At 39.4% G+C, this 25,635-nt stretch overlaps 1 protein-coding gene across 1 annotated transcript in view; it reads left to right on the forward strand.

The window, feature by feature from the left end:
• The window catches only part of Chrm3 (cholinergic receptor muscarinic 3), a 323,683-nt gene that overhangs the window by 50,466 nt on the left and 247,582 nt on the right, over positions 1-25,635 (forward strand). The window lies entirely within an intron of this gene.

Genomic DNA, 25,635 nt, shown 5'->3' on the forward strand with positions numbered 1-25,635 from the left:
CCTGTAGGTGTGTCGTTGGGGCATATTCTTGATTAGTGGTTGATATGAGAGACAGCTCACTTCACTATAGGCAATTCCATCCATGGATAATTGGTCTTGGTTTGAATGAGAAAGTGAAGTGAAAAAGCAATGGAGAAAAAGCCGGGAGGCAGAATTCCTCCAGGATTTGTGTGTCGTGTGTCTATTCCTACTTGAGTTCCTGCCCTGATTTCCCTGTGATGATATTCCCCAATTTTGTTTTTGGTCATGGTTTTTATCTGAGAAACAGAATACAAAGTAGGATAATTGGTTTGAATTTCTTGTTTTTAGGCATTATGTCTTTAATTAGCAGTGCTAAAAGGTGAATTCAGGGCCTTGTACATTCTAGGCATGGCAAGACTGAACTGTATCCACTGCCCTTCTTTGAATAATACAAAATGAAGTACATCTACTATAGGGCCTATGGGGGTGGGTCATTCATTAAAGGAATTGCCTTGAAAGTTGGAACACATGAATTTGATCCCGAGAACCTATGTTTAAAAAATAATGTTGGTTAGGGTGGTGTATACCTGCAGTTATAGCGCTGGGAGACAGGAGGGTCCCTGGGGCTTGCTGGCTAGCCAGCCTATCTGCCTTGGCAAATTCCAGGCCAAGGAGAGACTCTGGCTCAAAAAACACAAGATGAAGGGTCTAGAGAAATTGCCCAATGGTTAAGAGCACTATTTACTTTTCCAGAAGATGAAGGTTCAATTCCCAGAATTCACATGGTGGTTCATAACCATTTGTAACTACAGTTGCTGGGGTTCAAAAGCCCTCTTGTGGTTTCCCAGGGTACCAGGTATACATGTGATATACAGACATACACGAAGACAAAAAAAAAATAATCCACACAGAACATAATAAAATAGTTTAAATCTTAAAGCAAAAACAACAAAAAAACCTAAGTGGTATATGTGCCTGAGAAGCACCACCTCTTACTTCTACATATATGTGCACACATGTACATACACACAGGGACCCATACACCCATGAGCAAAACATACAAATATGTGCACACAAATCTTTTCTAAAAGTGAACTTCATGTGGATGCATTTATGACTGGATATCCAGTATTTCTTCTGCCTCTCTTTCATGAGAATATATGAGATCAAGTAGAGATAAGTAGAGACAATCTGAGTTGATATAAACCCTCTAAGAGTGCCTTCTCTCTCATTCTTTAGTTCTGGTGATTTTCCATCTGACTCTTAATGTGCAAAACACTCGCATCTCCTGGGATATCTCAGCTGTTGACACTTTATAGAAACCTCCAGTTCTGTGTAGGTGTTACCAAGTAAATCTGAAACATGGAGGTGGAAGAAAAGCCATATGTCCTTAAAAATTCGATTTATTTTTTCTAAGTCAACGGAGAGCATTAAGTGCAAAGGAGAGTCAATGAGCAGCTCATACAGGAGGGGGAATCATGGGGTGGGGTGATAGCAGCAAGCAGAGCCTCTATTAAAAACTTCCTAGCAAGCCATTGCTTTATTATTTGAAAAAATATGACCCATCTTAAAAATAGCTATGCTATTTCTTTTTGATGATCCAAAAGTACACACTATCAATGATACATCTATCACTTGGTGCATCCCAGCTTTAATTAACGCGTTAACCAGTTTCTTTTCAGTAAGTTCCAACAGCAACACCTTGAGAAGGTTCTTGCTTGCAGCAATATACAGTAGGATGTTCCAGGGGATACAGCACATCCTCAGGAATAACTGTTGCCTCTGAGATCCAGATGAAGTGTGTTTGTGTTTGTGTGTGTGTGTGTGTGTGTGTGTGTGTGTGTGTGTGTGTGACAGACAGACAGACAGACAGAATGACAGACTGACAGACTGGCAGACAGAGAGGAGAGAGAGACAGAGAGAGATAGAAAAACAGACAGACAGACAGACAGACAGAGAGGAGATAGAGAAAGAGAGAGAGAGATAAAGAGAGAGAGACAGAGACAGAGACAGAGAGACAGAGAACTGAGCCTGGAGCTCATCAACTCTATAGTCTAGCTGGGCATCATCAGGTCCTAGGAATTTTTCTGCTTCTGCCTTCCCAGCACTGAGTTTATAGGTGGACACTACAATCACCAGTTTTTTTGCGTGTATGTTGTGGATCCAAACCGGTGTCTTCATTCTCAACTACTGTGAGATATCTTTCCAGCACCAGGCAGTTTTTCAGTGTTAAATTTTAACGGCTTATATTTTTTCCTAACATATCCACACACATGTGCAAAAGTGTAAAGACTCATGAATTTCTGCATAAGTGACCAATAGTTTTCAGGGAGACTCAAGACCCAAAAAGCAAAATAAGCTTCATAAAATAAGTCTCTTTGTGGGTTGGTCGAAGAGGGGACAAAATGGAAATCAGAGCAAGAACTTTCACAAGGAAATAACTTGGTCATTTCCCCCACTCTAACTAGCCTATAAACCACCAGCAGTTCAGACACACACACACACACACACAAACACACACAGTATCTATCTCTTACAAAATAATCAAAAAGACTTTATGAATAAAAAAATCTTAAAATTCACTCTAACTTATACTTAGAAAATACCCACTCTAACATCGTCCACTTTAAAATGTCCGTTAGTGGAGGGATGATGCCGGGAGAAGGCTCAGGATGCGCTCTCAGCCTTCCTTCGACCCCAGTCCATTTTGAGTCTTGTGTTTTGTATTCTTCCATTGTATTCTGCACAAATTTATGTGTTTTCAGTAGCTTCATCCAGAAATCTCTTTATGTCTGAGTGCAGACAGGGTACACAACAGCACAGCCATCAGTCACCGCTTTCTAACAGGAGCTGTGTGACCTCATCTAGGGTATAAATAAAACCACAGTCAGTTAAAAACTCTGACTTCTGAAGTTTCTGGTCCTGAAGAGACTTTTTTCTTAAGAACTGACTGAAGTTAGCTTTCTTTCTCATGTGCTGTGTCTAATTATATCTTTTGATTGTCTCTTTCATCTCTTATTACAGTCGGGATGTTTGATTGTTTGTAACTTGCATAGATTCTCCCAATTTGCCTTTTTCCCCTACTCGCATTTCAAAATTAATACTAAAATACTAGAAAGGTTAAAATATCAAAAACACTAAAATGCTTTGTTTTCATAACCTTGTTTCTGTGGTGTGTGTGTGTGTGTGTGTGTGTGTGTGTGTGTGTGTGTAAGTATGAATATATGTATAGAAAATAGTTTTTCACCTACAAGTATTTCCTGTTTGCAAATGTATACATTTTGGGCTGGCAGTGGATAAAGTTTTTGCTGCCAAAGCTGAAGACCTGAACTCAATCCCTGGGACCAAACATTATAGAAGAAGGAAATAGGCTCTTTACCACAAATTATCTTCTGGCCTACATACCTTCATCATAGCACATGCTTATGTATATACACATGCATACACACACATGCACCTGCACCCAAGAGAAGAGTGTATTTAAATGTCTGAGATCTTGATATAATTTTGCTAGTGTGTGCCCTTGAGCTTAATAAGAAATGAGAAAAGAGAATTTTTCAGAGCTTCCTTGTGCTTTAAAAATAGCTCCATTCTGAAGGTCTCCAATAATCAGGATCTCCTGCAATTCCGTGTCTGAGGAACAAGGCATTGAAGAACTTTCTAATTTGACCAGCCCATTCTGACTTCTAAAATTAACACATCATAGCTCAGAGAGAGTGACTTGAGTGTCCACCAGTCAGAGCAGCTGACAAGGTACCACTAAGTGGGTGAGGCACTACTGTGTGCTGGAACTATGTGAAACCTGAGGACCTCGAGAAAACCTCATTCTCTGCAGAATCGTCATTGTTATTGCTATGTTACTGTAGTTCCAGTTTCCCTGGCACCCCAGCAGTGGGCTTCGTGTTGGATCTGAGTTAATTGACACCAAACGATGCGTGTGTTTCCTGGGCTGCTTCCATCCTGGCTGTGTCCTGAGATGAGTGCAGACTCATCCTGTTGTATTCTTGTACACTTGATGCAATGAGAGAGAGCTACTGGGCAATCACTTTGAGGAGTCTGATTCCATGTCTGATTTTGCAACTTTAAACACCATGGGCTATAGTGCCTTCAAATTTGTATTTTATTGCAGTGATATTAACAGTTTTTAATTTTATTAAATATATTTAATGCCTGAAAATGTTAAGGTTGAGCTGCTTGATTTAAGGTCATAAGGAAAGGTAAGAGCTGGGTGAGATTCAAAATGAATCCAGAGATAGACATCAGAGCAAGTGTGGTACCCCAGGTTAGTTTTGGGAAGAATCAACAAAGGTGTCAGGTATGCAAACTTTAACCATGGCTCCCAAATTTTCACCCATTCAAATGTTTTGAAACATCTTTTCTCTGGCTGAGTCTGAGGTTCCTTTTTGTTCATTTGGTTTTTGTCATGTTGCTTTTGTCTTTATTCCATTTTACTTATTGCATGTGAGCCCTCTCACATGCGTGCCACTGTGTTGTGGTCAAACAGCAAAGATGAGATTTCTTCTCCTATCATCTGAGTCTCCAGGATCAAACACTGGTCACTGGCTTGGTGGCAGGCACTACTACCTGCTCAGCTGTCTCACAGGCTCTGATAATAAATTTTAAAGTGCTTGTATTTATGGAGGTCTGGGTCCCATCCCCAGAAGCATGCACGTGCACACATAGACAGACATGCATGCATGCACACACACACACACACACACACACACACACACACCTCTGACATTTCCATTTCCCCATCTTTCATATTATCCTATAAACTCTTCCTCCCCCTCCCGTCTTCCCCATTTCTTGTTCATCTCCCATCCTCTCTCCCTCTTGTCTCCCATTCTCTCTCCTCCTCTGCCTTCTCCTCTCTGCACTTCCACTCTCCTTCCCTTTCTTATATTTGGGAGTGGGCTTGGTTTAAACTCAGTAGAGATCAGACTGTGATGCCATCCGGAGACCACAAGTGTGATCATTCGTAGATCCTACTGAGCCACCTGATGGCTCACATCAGCTCCCTTGCTTCTTCCTTCCCTTGTGTCTTCTAGCTGCTCCTGCCTGCTGTGGGACCCCTATCTGGTTTTCTGGTGTGAGAGGTCTCTTCCTGTGTCTCTCTGAGCATTCTTACACAGAGTGAGCTTATAAAGTTGAGGCTACTTGCCAACTGAGAGCTCTGCAGAGACTGCCTGCCATTGGAGACCAAGGGAGTCAGTCTTCCCAGGTCCATGCTCACAGTAATTGTTTCCCTCCCAAGGTGGAATGGCTCAATGTGACAGACTGCAAACCAGAGTCTCTTGGAGAAAGCCTATGCTCTGACCTTGCCACCTCCCTGTGACAGGCTTCTACCGAGCAAATGAGTATGTAAATGGATGGGATAGTGTTTTAGACTGTAACACACAGAGATGATCCCTGTAGGGGATGGAACATAGAAAGATGACATCACTGTGCACAGCGTGTCTTTTCTCTTCAATGGATACTAAAGTGGAAACAAGCATGTGTCATTTGCCAGATACACAATGATGAAAAGCTCATAGGAGTAGGAGCGAGAAGAGTTTGTCATATTGTCAATGACCTTTGTCATTGTGTGCAATGGAATGTGTGCAAGGAACACATTTCTGCCTCCTTCACTTAGCCTTTCCCTTCCTTTCTCTTCCCTCCAATTTCTTCCCCTCATTATTTTATTTGTCCTTCCCTCTCTTCCTTTATTCTTTCCACCTTTCAAAAAGTCTCATACTCATTCTTCACTGCTCTCCAGTCTCAGTGTTCCACTCAACAGCAACTTCCAAACACAGCTGAAGTTATGAGTTTTCTCATGCATACAAGGGAGGGGGTACACATGAGAGTCCCTTAAATCTTGACATAAATTATATACAGTGGAGGAGTGACTTAAAGACCAACATTAGTTTGTTAGAATCATCTTGCCCATTTGAAATATCACCAGTCACATCTACTCAGCAACTGTGGTTACTCAAACAAGATCAAGCCAGTTAAAAATCCCAGCATGCACTGGGGAGGAGTTCCCAAGGCCCCATCTGAGGAGCTTCTAGCAATTGATGGCTTCTAGGGGAGGGAAAATTACTTATTTTTTTAAGATGGCCCCTAGCAGGTTGTCCATGTCATACTGGATGGCTCCACCCCAGTGCACATATGGACACTGTTAATTAGAATCAGTGGGTTAAATTCTAATTAAGATTAAACTTTCAAAATAAGCCATAATGTTAGGGGAATATATGTTGAGACATCCTAGAAGTTATGGAAAATAGAGAGTATTATCAAGATATATTATATACATGTATGAAATTTTCAAAGAATAAAAGATAAACATTGGGGGCTGGAGAGATGGCTCATTGGTTAAAAGCACTGGCTATTCTTCAAGAGGACCTGGGTTCAATTCCCACCACCCACATGGCAGCTCACAACTATCTGTAACTCTATATCCAGGGGATCTTACACCTTTGCACAGACATGAATGCATCCAAAACCATCAACACACATAAAATAAAATTAAATTGATTTTTTAAAATAATATAAAAATAAAAATTAAATATCAGCTGTAAAAGAAGGCAAGAAAGGATTCTTGAATTAAATCACTGTAGCAAAGGTCCTAACCCATCTTCCTGAATGACTTCATGCTCCACCACTCCTTCTGGCCAGTCCTGTCCCCCTCACTATTTAGTCTCGCCACCCTTGGTTAATTGGCTGAGGTCTGTGCTGTTTGGTGATGGATGTGAGGTTTTAAAGTCTCCTGGATCATGACTGACATGGACCTGAGTCATAGCAGAGCTGGGTGCTTTCCTGATCTATGAAAGAAGAAAATCATTTTTCCTTTTACCTCATACATCCCCTGCAATGGAAGTGGTTTTTAAAACTCTATTTTCGAAATGTCAATAGCATGAAATCTGGCTGAGGTTATGGTGTAATGAGGTGTAAAGGGGATGCGAAGAAAGTTAGAGCCAAATAAAAGGAAGGTAAGTCAGAGAAGACTACGTATCGCAGATGTACAGCTCCAAGACCAGTTATAGTAAAAACAGTCCTTTGTGTTACATAACAGATCACTTAAACTCTTAGTCTTAGGATTTAAGGACAAGATGTGGAGAAATACCTACCTTATATTCTTCTTGTATACACTGATATAGAGGGCACCCAGTGGATAACAAATAAAACACATACATACATGTACACACACACACACACACACACACACACAGGATAGAGACAGAGGGAGAGAGGGAGGAAGGGAGGGAGGGAGGGTAGGCAGGCAATCAGGCAGGCAGACAGGCAGATGTGGGGTAAGGTAGAGAGACTCCGACTGCTTCTGAATGGCTAATTATTCTTTTTTGTGAGTTCTCATCCTTTCTCACACACTATCCATCCAGTTCCTCCCATGTGTGCAGCAACAGTGAGCCTCCATCCCACATTTGGCCTTAGCTGAAAGCATCTGGGCTCCTTTCTCTCTACATTGTTACTTTCTGCATACTACCCACTGAGAGTGGCTGCTTGTCCTGTTTATTTAGGTCAGTGTGTGTGTGTGTGTGTGTGTGTGTGTGTGTGTGTGTGTGTGCGCACACACATGCATGCAGAGAGGACAACCTTGGTTGTTGGTGTTTGCATTCCACCTTCTTTGAGGTCAGCTCTCTTGTTTGGTGCTGTGTATGCCAGTGAGTCAGATCCACAAAGTTCTGAGGATTCTTCTGTATTTGCCCCCCACCTCCTCTGAGGGATGAAGAGAGTGCAGATGCATGCTACCATGCTTGGCTTTCAGTATGTTCTGGGAATTTGAACATAGAAAATTTGCTATGCTTTGCATAGTAAGCATCTTATCCACTTTCAAACTTTTAGTAAAAAGATTTATTTCTAACTAGTTAAGAGTATCATTTGAGAGTAAAAAATCTATCTAATAATAAACCTGCACATTGTAGGGTACCATGACAAGTGAGTATTCATTAAAGACCATGAATTTTTATATGAAATGAAAGACCTGAAAGTGAGAAATGCTAAGTTAACATGGCATTTTCAATGCTGATACACTTATGTGGAAAAAAATTAACACACGCAGAAGGCCATCCTGAATTTAGTAAACAGAAGTGCCAGTTTAAAGGAACATTTCAGGCTGGAAAGATAGCTCAATCAGCAAAGCACTTGCCACACAACCATGAAGACCTGAGTTTGATCCCTAGAACCCACATGAAAATCCAGATATTGCAAGTGCTTGTAATCTCAGGCCATACAGACAGAGAGAGAAGGACTGGCTGACTAACTGCCCAACCTACACAAATGGATGAACACCTGGTTGAATGAGAGCCACTGTCTGAAAAAATCATGTCGAAGAGTTACTGAGAAAGACATCCAAGGTTGACCTGTGGGATCCACGGGCATGTATGTTTATAAGCGTGTATAAGCACATTCATATCCACAAAGTAACATTTGAAACATCAAGAAAATAATAGCAGTTTAACACATATTTGTTGAATCAGATTCTATGTGTAAGCAGTTGTTTACAAAGCATGTTGGAAGTAATATCTGCATAGACTAGAAGGACTTTATTAAACAAAGATAGAATAGTTTTAATTTTAAAAAATATTTATAATAATATTATAAAGAATTGTCATCCAGCACTGAACAATGAGAAACATGTGACATGGAGTTTTTTACTATTTTCTTTTTATGAATATAAATTTTAAAAGCTTTTTAACCTTAACAAAAATCACATAACAGAAAATTCACTATGTTCACTATTTTAATTGTGCTGTTCAATCATATTAATGCACATGTTTTCATCTTATGCTCTGATAAGGGACACTAGGGATTAATGACTAGACAAGTAAAGCAGTTTCAATAATGGTGAACTTTTCCAAATAGAGGCCATTTACTTATGCCTTCAGTGACAGGCAAGAGCACAGGTTTCTTGTTGCCTTGGCAACACGAGCTCATGGTAAGGATTGTATGGTCTTTTCAACATTCTCACCTAGGGGCACTGCTGTGTCTCAGCCTTTGGGAGGAAGTTTGCTCTAGAGCAGTGGTTCTCAACGCATGGGCCAACATACCGAGTCTTACAGGAAGAGTTTTGTAAATGTGCCTTGAGCTTTATTACCATGCTTTTTCTTTTTTTCACCGTCACAGTTCACCTCCTCAGTCTCTGCCCACTTGTAAACTTCCTGGTAAGATGAGTTTGCTAACTTCCTAAGGAGGAGTACGTAGATCATTTTCTGTGCTGTGAGATTAACCTAAGAAAAATATGGTCTGTTAGTCGATGGCATCTGGTCTATCCCACCTAAGGACTGTTAAGGATATTATTGTCCTCTTTGTGTCAGGATTTAGACCTACAGGTGTCTTTCTTCTGAAGCCTGGTACCACTGAGGGAGGTTCCCATCTAATCTTTAAATGTATGTACTCTTAGAGAGTATTACACTCTGTCTTGGCTATTTCATTTCATTCTTGGCTACTAATTTTTTACTTTAGTAAAAGTATTCAAGTTCATTTCAGAGTGATTCTCTTCATTTTTAACCAACATGCCTTCTTTTTTTTTTTCTTTTTTTTTCTTTTATTGGTTATTTTCTTTATTTACATTTCAAATGTTATCCCTTTCCAGATCTCCCCTCCAGAACCCCCTATCCCATTCTCCCTCCCTTGGCCTCTATGAGGGTACTCCCACACCCACCCACCCACTCCTGCCATCCTGCCATTATTTATTTAATGGTCATGATTTTAATAGAAGAATTGAATTACTACTTTTATGAAATTATGATAAGTATTATGAAGTTAGTTATGTCTTAAGAAGTTAGTTAAAGGTTGAATTTCTTCCTGGGGTAAGAAGTAGGAACAACCCCAAGAAATACTCAAATTTCAGTCAGCTTACATTTTAAGTATTTGTGAGTATGATACAGATCAGATCATATGTGTGAATTTCTGTGAATTTCAAAGCTACAAGGCCTGAAAACATCTGCATATCTCATTTTTTATTCTTTGACAGTCTCGGGCATATATATAATGAAATGTCATATCTACACCCCCATCTGCTCTCCTTCCCTTCCTTTGAAACCATTCTTCCTAGCATGTCCCCTCCTACCTTCAAGTCTCAGTGTGTGTGTGTGTGTGTGTGTGTGTGTGTGTGTGTGTGCACATGTGTGTGTGTCAGTTGCATAAATGAGGAGTTCTTTAAAGGATCTTAGGGAACTTGCCACTGGCTATACCATAGAAGAGAATTGCATCCTCTCCCCAATCAGCCATTAACTGATAGTTCATTGGTGGTAGGAGGGGAGGCCTTCTGAGCCTCTCCTCTCTTGGTGATAAAAATATCAAGAGATTAGATTTTGTGTGTATCGTGTACAAGTGACCAAAGCCAATGTTTGCATATCTTAAGAGCTATATTGATTTGAAATTCAATCAATCTGAGCTTCTTTGAATAGAAGAAAGAGGAAGATCCAGACCCTAACTGAGTTCATGGTTGTGGATCACATGCCTTCCTCCCACTTTATGGTAGTTGTCATTTAATGAATGATGTTTGGAATAAATGTCTCCTTAAGTCACTGTCAAAATTTTCATGAGGTCTCTAGTTAAAAGAAATTCCAGTGACATAAATAGAATAAAATAAAATAACTAATCATCTTCCTGAGGGGGAAAAAAAACTACCTGTCAATCCTGAGAACTGGGCACACACAAAAAAAATGTCTAAAGCAAGCTATATTAGCATTTCCTGTGTGTATGTGGTAACTTACAAAGACAATCAATTTTAAGAAGACATGTCTTAGTGAAAGTGTTCTGATTAATCATTTCATTTAACCAAAATTGGCATTTCCAGCAGAATTCTTACTGTTTATATTCTCCATTAGAATATTTGAGATAGCCCAAGGCTGATGAGGTATTTTTTTTAATAAGATCAATTTACTACAAACATGAGACCCTCTTGAGAGATTACTTTTTCATTTAGTCTTTTTTCAAACCTTAATGTATATCGCACAGATCAATTAATATTAGAGATCATTCAAGGTCACCCTGGTGTCAGCACCCAAGGGTGCTCCTGGAGCCTTAAGGACATTCCTGGTCCTTTCAAATTTTCAAATAGGAAAACAAACAAAGCAATGGAAACCAAGTACATTTATAATATTTCTGAAACACTTCTGCCTGGTTGCCTTCTCCCTCTCAACCTGGACAGTAAGTAGACTTTCTGAGAGCCACACTACAGGGGACAGACCCCACAAACAAGTAGGAATACCCAGCTGTCCCCTATGAAGCCAACACCAGAGAATTTACAAAGGTAGGAATCATGTCACTTCTGCTTTCTCAGAAGCAATTGTTGGTCATTTTTTAAAAGGTCATTATATTCATGTTTAATTATGTTAATTATATTGTGAGATTATTATTTTTAGTTTGGGTTATAAATATCTTCTCAAACATTGGATTTTAAATAGAAATGGGTTTAAGCTATCAGACAAAAAATGGAGGGGAGCCTAAAGGTATAGATCTGTGGTAAAGTGCTTGCCTACCATGCATGAGGCCCTGAATACAATCTCCAACACTGTAAAACAAGCAATCAAAAATAGATAGATGGATAGATAGATAGATAGATAGATAGATAGATAGATAGATAGATAGATCTTAATAGTTTCCAGGAATATAGAGACTCTCAGGCCTAAAGCCGGAGTGTGCTTGCTCTAAGTTGATTGAGACTACCACTCAATTTGCAAGACAGTTAAGCTAAATATAGTATTTAAAAGTGCTATGGTGTTGAGTTGGACCTTTCCTTAGATAGAAATTTAAATGTTCAAAGTAAACCCCTAAATTGTCCATTTGATGCCTCCAAAATACCCAGAATGACAAAGATAAATATAAATAGAAAGAAACAAACGTAGATAGATGATAGATAGATAGATAGATAGATAGATAGATAGATAGAGTAAAAAAATCAAAACTACCACACAGGTAGCCAAACCATCACACAGAACCTAAGCTCAGGCTGCAGCACACTGGGTCCCTTCTAAGTATGACCCTGAATTCTTCTCACCCATGCAGTTTTGCTTCTTCTCACTGCCAGCATTTCAATTATGTGAAAATGTGTCCATTTCTAAACTAAAATGACAGAGTGAATTTCCCTGTGAGAGGAATAATTAAAATGCATTCATCTACTATACTCAAATACAGCAAGCTAGCCCTGTTCTTTCCTGGGACACATTACTTGTTCACTGTGGGTGCTGCTCTCTTCCATATAAGGACAGTGGTGGTGGTGATGGTGGTGATGGTGATGGTGATGATGATGGTGATGGTGATGGTGATGCCATCACCTGCAGTAGACTGCTGTAAGAAATCAGAACATTCAAGCTTCTTAGAGTTTGCCTGGATCATGGTAACTGAATGAGCTCACTCTGTTTTAATATTAAAACCATGTCAAACTCCAAATACACGGGCATCTTTCTTTCTCAGCAAGTGGCCTGTATTCTTAGCTTGTATGTTTCTAGGTAATAAAAACATATATAGAAGACTGAAATTAGTGAAAGAGTCCATTGCTTCAAGAATTTGGAATGTTGAGGGAAAAAAAAACTGGCTCAGTTTTTTCCTTCATGGAGGACTGATAAATCTTTGTACATTTACAATGTTTATCTCCCTGGAATGCCATTAATATGAGAAACTAAACCTTTAAAAGGCTTGCTTTAAATCAACCCTTCCATCGCGTGTGCATTGCAAATTAATTTTGGAATTTATTCCTAGATGTGAAAACTACCCCAGCCTACTCTACCACGGATATTTTTTTCAACAGACATCAGCTGTAGCACTTTTTAAAATCTGGTGGCTCACTATTATCTTTGTGATATTCAGAGAAGTACAAGACAGAATACAAAGGTTTGCTGCTTTAACCCGTTTCTAAAGAAAACCAATCAAATGCCTCTCATGGAAAACCGAGGAGGAGATAATGTATTTCAGAAATACTGTTGGCAGGATTGGTAGCTCAGTAGTCATCTGCTTGCCTGGGTATATAAGGACCTAGATTAATCCCCAGCACAGAAAGAAAAGGAAGAGGGAAGGAAAACTAGTTATATCTGTGTCTTTATTCTTCACAACAAAACTATGAGGAATGCAATACTATTTTTATAGAATAACCCATAAAGTGAAGCTCAGAAAGTAGTTATGTCTTCTCAGTTGTAGAGTCCTCACAATTGCTGTATGAATATAAAACTGAACATCTCTACAGAAAAAGAGAGATGTTACCATGAAATTGATCCTATCAGTGGCATGAGTCTGGATTCCCTGAGCAACTAAAGAAGGCAGCACCCAGCCAAAAGCAAGAACCTCCAGTAAATTGGAGTGTGGGACCAGAGCAGGTCAGGAGAGATCATGGAGATTCATCTTGGATTTCTTTAAATATTATAATCCCTCTTCGTATGGATTTGTTTGCTCCAGGCTCAATCACCTATAGTCAAACACAATCTAAACCCATTTAATGGAAAATTCTAGAAATAAACAATACATAAAATTTAAGTTGCATGCTGTCCTAAGTAGTAGAAACATCAGTGTGATCATGGTACTCAACTTTATCCTGGGCTTGAATCACTCCTTTATCTAGAGATTCATTTCATATATTCTACCCCCATAATTTGTTCAGGAGCCATCTTGGTTAACCATCAACCCTTGCAACATTACAAGACTCATGTTAAAATAATCCTTAAATGGAGCCTAGTGCTACACCATGGGTCTTAGAAGTCAGTTCATCACATAGCTACATCGTTTTTGTATCCTCACAATGGTGAGGAAGTACAAGAAAGGACATTCTTGGAGCCTTTGTTATGATGTGAAACTATACACACACACACACACACACACACTGGTACGTGTGTATGTGTATGCATGCCCATGAGTCTGTGTGCATGGTGTGTGTATATAACAGTCTATGCAGAGTGTGTTACTGTTAGTGATTTGACGAATCCACTGGGGATCTTGGAAGGAGTTTCCTGACAATAAGAAGGAATAGCTGCAATATTTTGCTTCTCTTAAATTTTTCCAATTTTTAATGCTGTTATGTTTTGTATTTTGTTTGCTTGCTTTATGGTTGTTACATCAATATGTATAAGTTAGTTTGGGTTTAAAATTAAGGAGTGTTCTCATGAGGCATTTCTTACTCATTTCATCTTGGTTTGTGTAGCGCGTTGAGACAGAGTCTCATCCAGCCAAGGCTGATCTCACACTCATGACTCTCTATGTAACTGAGGCTGGACCTGAGTTTGTGATCTTCCCTCTTCCAATTCCCATGTACTGGGATATCAGGCATGCATCACTACATCTGGATTCTATTTATGTATTTTAAAAGGAAAATCACTTTTCACTAAGGGAAATTCCCAAGTATTTACTAGTAAGCAAAGGTGCACCCATACTTTATCAGATTTTAAATATTTTATTTTATTGGCTTATCCATGAATTGTAATAAATAGAAGAAATTGTACTCATGGCCATATCAAATAGAGTGTTAGAAGAAATTTTTAAAGCTTCTGTCCACTTAATTTTAATATTACTTAGCTACATAGGAACAGGATTCCTTTCAGGATTGTCAGCTGAGACTCATTCTCAAGCATCCCAGCACATGGAGGTACAACCCAAGTGTTCTGCCATCTGAGACCTTATGTGCTTGGCCCAAATGCTTTCCTCACTGTTTATGGGGGATTCTGCTTCTGAAAATACCCCTGCACACTTATTGTCTAACTAGACTTTTGTTGGATTTAATAAATAGAGTTTCTGAAAAGAGCTACTCTGACAAAATGCTTGTTTGTTGATATGTTTCTACCTAGATATTTGCATCTATTTAAGTTTTTCTGTGTGTCTTAAAGTCAGAGATATTGGCACCATAAAGAAGAAGCATCATATAGCTACACTTTCCCAAAACATGACACAGTAAGACTTGGTGTGGTGTCTTTGGAGCATTTTGTAACTCAGAACACCACTCTGCAAATGCCAGCAGAGGACAATGACTCTACCAGGTCGCTATCACATTTTGAAACATTTGAGAATCAACAGTTGTGGGTCTCTCTGCTTTTTTTATGGAAAAATATATTTGTTGGTTTGTTGGTTTGTGAGAGGGTTAACAGGATAGATGTTTAAATGTTAAATGATTAGGTATAATCTTTGTTTCAAGAATTCTAACTTCACCAAATGGGCTAAGCATATTATTGCAGTTTGAAATCATTTTTTTTCCTTAGAGCATCCTATTTGTTTTTCTATTTGGCATAACTGCAGGATTCTTGAAATAATACTCACTAAAACCTACAGATAAAGAATTTCTTTTTAGCTTTAATGAAAATAGGCAAAATGCTATGAGCTGCATATATTAAAGAATGATTGGAAGTTTTGACATTTGTGTAGACATGCCACCAACATAAACACAGCAGACAACGTGCTCCTCAGGTCGTGATGCTTAGTTACCCTCCAAGATCCCTGCAGTCTACCCCTCACCCACTATTAGGCATCCACTAACAGGTTTTCTGGAAGTTACTAGAATTTTCTAGAATGTTACAAAAAATGGAATTACAGCAAATGTTATCTTTTTTACATTGTTCCTTTCAAGCATAATTTCTAGGAAACATTCATGCTTGTCTATTTATCGAGAGTGCATTTCTTTGTGTTAATTAGTACCAATTCTTTTACAACTATATACCTCTTTATTTTTTGAAAAACAATATAAACAACATCAAATGTATCACAGTGTAATCACCTTTGTGTACCTGTACATGTATATGTGGTACATGCACATGGACATATGAAGCCAGAGTTAAGGTCAGATGTCTTTCTCCATCACTCTTCAACTTATTTCCTGAGGTAAGGACTATCACTGACCTGGAACTTATCTATTAGGGTATACTGGCTGGCAGCAAGCTCCAGGAATCCACTTATTCCCACCTCCCCAGCAGGCCCTCGGATTGCAGGTACATGCCATCATGTCCAGATTTTGACATGGACGCTAGGGATAAACACACAGGTCCTCTTGCTTTCACAGCAAGTGCTTTACTGACTGAATTATCTCTCTGGGTCCCAAATCACCTTTTATCAACATATTCTTCTAACTAAATTTTTATGGCCATTAAAATTGGTCTTAAAGGAACAATATAAAGCAGGAATCAATTCTAATATTGATATTTATGCTCCAAGAACTATGATGCATTCTCATTGATTCTTGCTACATTTGTCCTCCGTATATTCATTCCATCATGAATTTTGCTCGATGGTATGCCAAAGCCCGATGGCTTGCACTATTATTATCAAGCTGCTGCCACAGTTCCTAATCCATTGAGTGTTTATGCAACAGTATAACTTTATGTGGATACTAGGATAGCTGAGATTAAGGAGCACACAGCTTACCAGGCAGGGCTGTATTCCCTTCCTGCAGATGAGACAATTGAGTCTAGAGTAGATTGTATGTTGTGGTTTTATTGTCTTAGCTTTCAGGTTTTTGAGTGCTGGGTCTTTCCATGTAGACCAGATGAACTGTAAACTCACAATGGTCCCCCTGCATCAACCCCCTCAATGCCAAGATGATGAGTGTGCTTCTCCACACCTAGCAGTGATTGTAGTTAGGAAAGAGCAAACTGAGGTGCAAAGAGGACAGGCAGACACGCTTGGTCAGCAAAATCAACAGAAGTAGGATTCCTACTGCACTCTGACTCCTGTATCCATAGCCCCTATGCTCTAAAAAACACTCAGATGTTTCCTTTTTAAAAAGAAACTCTAATCACCCCCCACCACTCCCGATAAACTACAAATTGTGCTTTAGCTTCTGTACCCTCCAGTGATTTTTAGGTTTTTAGGTCAGTATTTCCCCTTCCTATCGATGAAATTACCAAAGTGAATGGAACAGAATGAAAGCAATGTAATTACGGCTCTGTTAGCAGGGGGACCAAAATATACAAACTATAAACTGAGATCTTTGTTGTAGTTGTTCATTGCACTTATTAAATGTGAAGAATTCTTTTACTGGTTTTTCCAGTATGATTTCCGTACATCGTGGAACACAGCTGCACCTGAGGCTTACAAGTGCTCATTTGTTTATTTGTCTGACAGAAAGCTAATAGGGGTCGTTTCTCTCTGAATGGTGGAACAATTTCATGAAGTAGGTAGAACTGTGTACAACATTGTGTAGTATAGCAGCCTCACACACCTCTCACTGAAAACAGATCACTAATGGGTTATAATTAAGCAAATTGATCCGTGCTGAAGAGGGTGAGTAGAAATTGTAATAGATTTTAGTCACTCTCAGTACCGCATGCAAGATGCTAATGCATGTAAATGAATTTGGTTCTCATGGACCCAGGGGATCTAGAGGCTCGGTGGATCTCTAATGTGACTCTTATTGTCCCATGATCCTGGCAACCAGTTTGTCTCTCTGCTTAAAGATTTTCAGCAGCAGAAGCCCTGTCTTTGTTCTGATCTCACTAGAGTTCTAATTTGTATTTCAATTCATCTGTTTGTTGTTTGGGTTTAATTGTTAATTTGACACCACCTAGAATCATCAGGGAAGAAAATCTTAGGAATTATCCAGTTCAGTTTGCCTGTGGGCATGTCAGGGTGAGGGAACAGTGTCTTGATTATTAACACGCATAGGAAGACTCAGTCCAATGTAAGTGGCACCATTCCCTAGGCAGTGTTTTGAACAGTTATGAAACAGGAGACCTCTCGTTGAGATCAGGCAAGCGAACAAGGATGCATGCATTCATTCTCTCTGCTCTTGTCTGTAGATGTGATGCTTAAGTTGCCGCCTTGACTTCCCCGTAATAATTGACTCTAAGCTGGAATTGGGAACCAAGCAAATCCTTTTTCCACAGGTTACTTTTTGCCAGGATAATAGCACAATGACAGAAATGAATCTAGAGCAATCTGTCCAAAAACAAAATGACAGCTTTGATTGGGCTGTATTTGCTGAATCTTCATTAGTTGATTTTATGAATGGAGCTGTAGCTGATGATTGGATTGCCCTTTGTATCAATCAAGGATTTCTGTACTTTTTACCTTTGGCAAAGTCCTCTTTATAGTTTCCAATCTTCCTTTAAGTGAAAGAGCTTCTTCTCATTCTGTAAATTGCATGCCCTCCTCTTCAGACAGATAAGGAGAAAGCAATCAGACCCAGAGATAAACAGCAGACAGCCTATTCCTCACTGCCTGCCAACTTCACTCTCCCATAAACTCTGAGAACTGTTGCCCTATTACTCTGAGAAATGATGAATTTCTAATTCGTTTTTCTTCAGGATTCCTTTGTTGTGCCCCCTAAAGTCACATACCCTAAGGCTTTCTCACCATCCTCTGGAGTTTACAGGAACTTATCTTGTGAGGGTGAGAACCTAATTTATTGAGCAGTTCCTATAGATGATCATAATGGTTCTGGATATAGAGTTGGACTGATCAGCATCAAATCCCACCAGTGGGAAATAAACCTAACCTCCCCAGGACTCAGTTTCCCCTCCTCAATTATAGCAGTGAAAATTGACACATACATCCCCTCTCCATAAAATTACAGTGAAAAAATGACAGCATGACTTGTGTAAACTATATGAAGTGTGTAAGCCAGTGTTGGATGTAAACTTGAGCTTAAGAGAATGCTGTGTGAACTATTACAAAACAGGCAGATGGGATTCAGGGCGCTGTGCCCTCCTTTTCCATGGCTCACCCAGTGCTCTTAGGAGAATGCTGGCAGTGAGAAGTGAGGAGGTGATGTGTTCGTGAAAAATGAAGCCAAACCTTTGCTCCTCCTGCAGCTCACACCTTTCTTGCTGGAGACTAATTCCATGGACCAGCTCATGACTTACAGCAGAGAAAACATTTCCACAGCAGCACATTTGCATGTGACATAAGAAAAATCCAGGCTATGCATATGTATATCTTTATACATATTTGAATATACATTTCTGCATGTATATGAATATGTGTATATGTGTATATATATGTATATTTATACATATTTGAATGTTGGTTTCTGCAAACATATGTGTATATGTGTATATATATGTATATCTTTATATGTATTTGAATATAGGTTTCTGTAGATATATATATGTATATATACATGTATGTGTTTGTATATGTATGTTATGTATGTATATATATATACACACATGTGTGTATGTGTATATATGTATATCCATATATAAAAGCCATGATCTCTCTCTCTCTCTCTCACACACACACACACACACACATGCACGCACGCATGCATGCATGCATGCACACACACATAGCTGGTATATTTGAAATGTAGTCCAGTTAAAGTCCATTATGGGGTTACATAATGAAGCAGAGTTCACGGTCAGTAGGATATACACAGAAAGAAAAGAAGCCTAAGGGCTTAAGCTTCCATATATAGTGGTTTTAGGGATCACTGCATAGAGAATAGAAACAAAGGAGCCATAACGCTTTGAAAAAAAAATCAAGTGTCTACTCATGTCTCTGACTGCGTCTCTCCATGACGTCTGGCACGTGTGTGTATTTTATTTCATCTCTGTCTCACCTGTCTCACCACCGCCTTTCTGTGCTCCCCCGTCACACGTGTGCACCTAGACAGCCCACACCAATGACTGCAGGCTCTTACAGAAGTGCAAAGTGCCGACGGTGGTAATTAGGAAAGAGGCCCAGAAAGGAGCATCATTTAGCCCTGTAGCTTGTTGGTGCTGTCCTAATGCCTGTGGCTATAACAGGCTCATGGTATGCATCAAAAGTTAACCTGTGACCTGGCATCTGAAGAAACGAAAAGGCTGAGAAAGTAACTGTGTCAGTTAAAAACATGTGTGGCCATACTGATCCTTAGAATGAGGCACATCAAGACACTGAAGTGACAATATTGTTAAAAAAAAGACAAAAAGGAACAATGCCATATATTGTATAAAAGTTTAGATAGCACCTAAGCTTAAAATTATTACATCATCAGTCTGACATGGTTGGGTAGCTATCAGGACATGCTTAGTGTGTGTCAAAATAACATTTAGAATTATAATGCCTATTTACAAGCAGGTTGAACTCTATGTCATTTCTTTCCTTATGCCTCAGTTTCCCAGTGATCCAACCTGCTGTAAGCTGATAAAAATACTAACTTCTATCTTGTCCAACAAAACATTTATTCTTTTGGGGCTCAAAATAAGGCTCAGCATTTAAGAACCATCACTTCTCTTACAGAGGACCTGAATTCAGTTCTCAGCACCTATGCCAAGTGTCTTACAACCATCTGTAATACATACTACTAGCTCCAGAGAATATGCTGCCCTATTCTGACCTCAACTTAAACACACACACACACACACACACACACACACTTAAAAATATTTTAAATATATATTCTGTTAGTAGAAGTCATAGTGTGTGTGGCTAGAGGACAATCATATGAACTAGCAAAATGGCTCAGTGAGCAAACCTGGATTGTGACTTCAATTTGACCTCAGACATCCAAAACGTATTCTCTTGGTTCTATATTGGCCACATGCAGCCTACATACATCAATACTAATAATAAATTTATAAAAAACCTACTTCACACATAAATAGAAGTTAATTTATGGATTTTAGGCTTATTTATATTTAGAGAGTGTACAAGTCTCCAAATCAGTGTGAAATTTTCACAATTCTGAAAATATCTATCACAGCAATAAATATTCCAGACACATAGGATCTGTGGAATTTTCAAATACAAGGGTATTATATTTAAATAAAAATACCTATTAGTCAAAAGGTTTCACTTCTGGTTTCCAACACAATGGAAGAATGGCTATATTGATTTGGCTGACAGTTTCCAGTACTTATACTCGTTCGGGTATGATTGTAATAGTGAGACGTTTAATGAGTGTAATTCTTTTCTTTGTCTTCCAACTCAATCACAATTTTAAAAGGTGGTCTCAGAAAAACTGTTGTTACAAGAATTAAACTATTCTCATATCAATTTATTTTACACCCCAATTTGAGAACTTAATATTCAAACTGTACACTTTTCTACTTTTCCGTCCTTGGTACCTCCTCTCAGAGGTTGTTCCCAGCACTCTGTCTAATCAGAACTCTCAACCCTGCAGGGCAAGCATCGTTTCTGTAAAGCCCCCACAGATCATACAAGGGATCTCAGCTCTGGCAAACATCTAGAAGAAAAATGATATAGTGGTCAGGCTTTGCAAGAAAAGCTATTACTAATGCACTCTGGGGAGGTCACGTTAAATAGCAATAGTAACTTCTAGCTTTTATAACTCTTTCTATCCTATATACTTCAGGTGTAGTGTTTTATTTCATGTTTTCAAAAAGCAAAGTGAGACCTTTGGAGATACTGGAACTTGTCAAAATCTAAGACACAGGTAGGTCCTTCTAAGAGAAAACAGACTGGCATCTGACAGTCAAGAAAAAGGTTCTTCCCTGACTAGTCCCTGAGAGTCGCTTATGCAGAAATGAATTACAGAAGGACTCTGGCCATCCGGAGTCCTATAAGAAACATGCTTTGTATGCAGTGTTAAAGGTCCGTTTAATACTAGAGCCATAGGGAACCTTTAGTCCCTGTTTTAGAACAATAGGCAGGAGGCGAGTCTATTACAATATATTGGCGTGTGTTGCATGGATTTGTGTCCGGATATATGTGTGCAGTGTGTGTGTATGTGTGTGTGTGTGTGTGTGTGTGTGTGTGTGTGTGTGTATGCATGAGTATTGGTGCACATGTGTTTTGAATTTTGAATCTGAGGTGGTTGATGTCAGGAATCATCCTCCATTGCTTTTCCACTGTATTCACTGAGGCAGGGTCTCTCAATCTAACTGAGTTAGCAGACATGGCTTGTCTTGGTAGCTAGCTTGCTCTGAGAGTCAACAGTCTCTGCCTTCTGAGACTGTACTTGCACATGAGACACTACACTTATACAATATTTAAGTGAGTTCTGGAGCTCTGAACCCTACTAATCACACCTACATGGTACACACTCAAACCACTGAACCACTGTCTCCCAGCCCCTGCATTTATTACTCAGCCAAACACACAGGCAGTATGCAACTCCCATAGGTATGTCCAGAATTTAATCTGTACATTTACCAGGTACCTGAAGAAAGCCCACATATCTTAAGCAGAGAAGAAAAATGGCACGTCATGTCTGATTACAGGTCTCTGTCTCCATCACCATAGTGCTGACAGAAATGATATCACAAATCGGTACCATAAATTGACACCAAAGTGCAAGTGGACCTTTAACACTGCATGCAAAGCATGTTTCTTACAGGACTCTGGGTGGCCAGAGTCCTTCTTTGCTGCACTCTGAAAACAACATTTAAAAATGGAGCTGCAAGCCCAGCTCAGACTCCCCATTTCTCCCTTCTTCCTGATCTTTCATCATCATTTTGCCTCTGCATGTTTTTTTACATGTGTTATTTAATACCAATGGATATGCATTAGGGATAATTTCAGAGATAGAAGTATCCTAAATAAATGAATAAATACCAACTTATAACTACCACTATTAACAGTTTCACTGCATATTGACTATGTGACCTTTTAAAATATGATCAATCAACATATTAACATATTAGGTTCTGTAATGGCCTGTTCTGCTGCTCCGGTCTGCGGGTCAGGGTCTAGCAAGAGAGAGAGAGGGGGTGGAGATGCGAAGAATGGAAATGAGACAGAGTCTGCTCTGGAGACGAGACAGAGTCGGCTCTGTTCTCTCCTCAAGTCTCTCCTTTTATATCTCTCCTCAAGTCTCGCCTTGAGTCTCGCCTTGAGTGCTGGGATTAAAGGCGTGTGCCACAACTGCCTGGCCTTGATTGAAAGGAAATCATGGGTATATCAAGATAATTATCAGAGTGTGTTCAGCTGTCGTAGGCTGTTGAAAACAAGTCTCTTGTCGGGGTATATGGCTCAAGATGGCTGCAAAGATGATAGCTGCATTCTGCTCAGAGTCAGCTCCCAACAAGGTTCAATTAGATTTCCTATGTGTCCCTTAATATTAATGTAGGTAGGACCAGGATCTGACTCACTAATAAAGGCTAATGTAGAATTCACCATGAAGTCCAAGGTATCCTTAAACTTATAGTAATCCTCCTGCCTCAGTCTTCCAGGGGCTGTGATTGCTGTATAATCCCTGACACCCATCTTATTTTGTGTAGATATTTTTTATATTATAACATTAGGAAGTTGCTAAAAGAACTTTAGACCTGGGTTTTTCCATTTTGTCCATTCCTTAACATAATGCACTGGATATCTTACATAACCTTTCTTTAAGATTTTCTTGGAGGGTATCTCTTAAGAAACTTCTGGCTCTGTGCATTTGCCGCACAGATCCGGGGTGTCCTTGACAGCTGGTAGTCCAATATCCATGAGTATGTGTGTTAACCATTCTCCAATCAAAAGTATTATTAAAGCCAACATGAAAACACCAGACTAACTCATGCCACTTGAACGTTTTCTGAAAGATTATTTAACAGGAAAATCTTCAGGGAATCTGATTAAGCGTCACATTTACACTGCCAGTGGTGTTATATTTCCTGAGAACACCTATACAATTGAAATTGTAAAAATTATTAATTCATCATCTTCAAAGTGACCTTTCCAAATATTTAAGAGGTTGAAGTTTTGACAAAATACAGTCTCAGGGACTCATTAGAATTTTTAAGAGTGTGTCTAAGAATGTCAAGGTTGCAATTCAAACCATGGTATTTGAAAGCATGCATTTCCAAACAAAGTTGTTGGATTCTTTTCAAACCCCAGATTGGTTGTTTTGCTGTTGCTACTGTTGTTGTTTATGTTTATGTTCATGTTGTTGTTGTTGTTGCTCCTGCTGCTGCTGCTGTTCAGCCCGTATTCAATAGTCCCTTTTCAGGGAGATAGTTTACTTTTCGTTACAGAGTCCATGAACTTGGTAAAAATACTGATGCAGACTTGAAAGGTAATTCATTACCATCTAGGTTAGACTGTGAGTGGGTAGTTTTATTTTTTCTGTACTAGAGCAGAGACAGTTACTCCTGTGCTGCTAAGCCAATCAACATTTGTCCTGTCTTTCCTAAGAACACGGGAGCCATTCAAACAAGGTTTGGGGAACCAGGTGTCAGAACAGACATCCCTTCAGGAAAGCCATGTTCCATATCTCAGTTCACACATTCCTGCTGTGAGCATGGATAAACCCAGTATGGAAATAAACCCAGTGGCTCTTAAATTTATTTAAGCATCGAATTCCTTTTTAGCATACTACAGAGTTTTAGGAATCTAGGAAAGGTCGTGAACATCTATGGAATTTCATGTGATTGCAGATTTTGCCTCCTAAACCCTGTCATGTTGGCCAGATGTCCAAATCAATCTCAATGGCTTTACACAATTCCTGCAAGAGTTAATTTTGATAAAGATGATGAAACAGTAAGAAAAATTTGAACGTACAGCATGACTTTAAAACTTCTCTAGTTGTACATATGTATATTGTCTGTGGCAGGGAGGCATGTGTATTTCACTACATAAATGTGGGTGCCAAAGGATGACAACCTTGGATATCAGTCATCACTTTCTACTTCTTTAGAGATGAGATCTCTTGTTCTCTACTTCATAGGCCAGGTTAGCTGCCCTACAGCTTTCAGGGGTTTGCCTATCTCTGCTCCCAGATCTCACTTTATGGCTGCTGGGATTTCAGTATTATAGCTGCATTCACCACTGCATTCAGATTTACTTGGGATCTGAGGATTTAAACTCAGGTCCTCATCCTTGTGCAGCAAGCGCTTTATCCACTGAGCCATCTCCCCAACCTCAGAGTTTTTAAGTAAGTATAAGTATATGCATCACATTACACAATGAACAGTTCCAGAACTAGTTTCCGTCACTTTTCTGATACAATGGTAAGATAATCAGTGACGATTTGTAACTAAGGGGACCACTGTAAAGCCCCATGGAGGCTTCTCTTGCGTCTAGAATACCACTGACCATTCCTTCTATAGTCTATCATTACCATCATCTCAGACATATCCCTAAGCATCTCGCTATGCAGTCATTTATGAATCTTCAGCATCCATGGGTGTTTCCTTTCTTTTTATTAACTGTTTGTAAGAAATTTTCTTATCTACAGTGTACCAAAGAAGTACTGCAGCTAAAAGTGCCAGACTTGACTTTACCATTTCCTCTGGTTTGGGTTGTTTGTCCATCTGGGCAGCAGTGCACTTGAAAAGGCACATGTGGGCACATAGGTGCTTATAAAAGTAATAGATGCACAAATACATCAGTAGGGATAGCATTTAATCATGAGGAAGGTGATAAACTCAATGTTAACCAAAGTGAGAGCTGTGTGACAAATGCCTGACAGAGCAGTTTAAAAACAGACAGCTTCATTTTGTTTCAATTAAGGGATGACGATCATTATGGCTCTTGCAGAGGAGCCAAGGGCAATTATGAGCACCCATGCCAGGCAGCCTGCAACTCCTGTTGCAAGGGATCTGATGCTTCTTCTGTCTTCCACGGGTACTCACCCACACATGACATGCACACAGAGACACATAAATAAAAATAACTAAGAATAAGACTTTGTCTGTGCACAGTTGGTGGTAGTGTGGCCAAGGAACTCAGTCTGTGCATTCTCAGGACAGTGTTGGCTCATCTCACAGTAACTTTTCTTGTCTGGAACAGAAGTAACTTGGTTTACTCTTGAAACTGGACTCAAAGTAACTATACCCTAAATGTTTCATCTGGTTGAATATGAACCCTGGAATGGTAAGGAGCTGAGCTGAG

The sequence above is a fragment of the Grammomys surdaster genome, unplaced genomic scaffold (genome assembly GCF_004785775.1).
Source record: "Grammomys surdaster isolate TR1022 unplaced genomic scaffold, NIH_TR_1.0 194, whole genome shotgun sequence".
NCBI classification, from domain to species: domain Eukaryota; kingdom Metazoa; phylum Chordata; class Mammalia; order Rodentia; family Muridae; genus Grammomys; species Grammomys surdaster.